Consider the following 740-nt stretch of genomic DNA (forward strand, 5'->3'; position numbering starts at 1 on the left):
ACAATAACGGACTAATACAATATTTGTCCTTTTGTGACTGACTTATTTCGCTCAGCATAATGTCCTCCAAGTTCATCCACGTTATGCGGTGTTTCCATAGAACTTTTTTAAAAGATTTATTATTGTGGTTTGGGTGAAAGTTTACAGAGCAAATTCATATTCCATACAGCAATTCATACACATTTTGTCTCATGACATTGTCTGGAATTTCCTACAGTGTAACAGTTCTCTTCCTACTTCCTCCCCATAGCTACATCTTCTCTGTGTCCTTCCCTCCTATGCACTCTTGCCCCCTGAGCTGTTTCCCTGTGTATACACTGTCCTTCTAGTGAATGATTGATCTCCCCAAGGAGTGTATCTGCCTATTGTAAATGTTCAGCTCATATGTCCGTCTGTTATTAGGCTGGAAGCCACAGGAGTGGGTTCAATTCCAGACCTGAAGGGCAGCTAGGGGCCATAGTCTCAGGGGTTCCACCAGGCTCTATCAGACCAACAAACCTTCCCCCCCCCCTTTATGATTTTGAGTTTTTTTCCATATTGTTCTGTTACTCTATCTAGGATCTCCTACAGAGATCCCCCTCTGAGCAGCTGACGGTGGTAGCCAGGTACCATCTAGTTCTCTGGTCTCATGGTCATATAGGCTGAGGATCACATTGTGTGCCAGTCCCCTGGACTAATTGTTTCTATGCATCTTTGGTTTTCTTCACTCTTCTTTTCTCTGGATGAGAAGAGACCCATTG

The sequence above is a fragment of the Orycteropus afer genome, unplaced genomic scaffold (genome assembly GCF_000298275.1).
Source record: "Orycteropus afer afer isolate SDZICR_OR568_19922 unplaced genomic scaffold, OryAfe1.0 scaffold00015, whole genome shotgun sequence".
NCBI lineage: Eukaryota > Metazoa > Chordata > Mammalia > Tubulidentata > Orycteropodidae > Orycteropus > Orycteropus afer.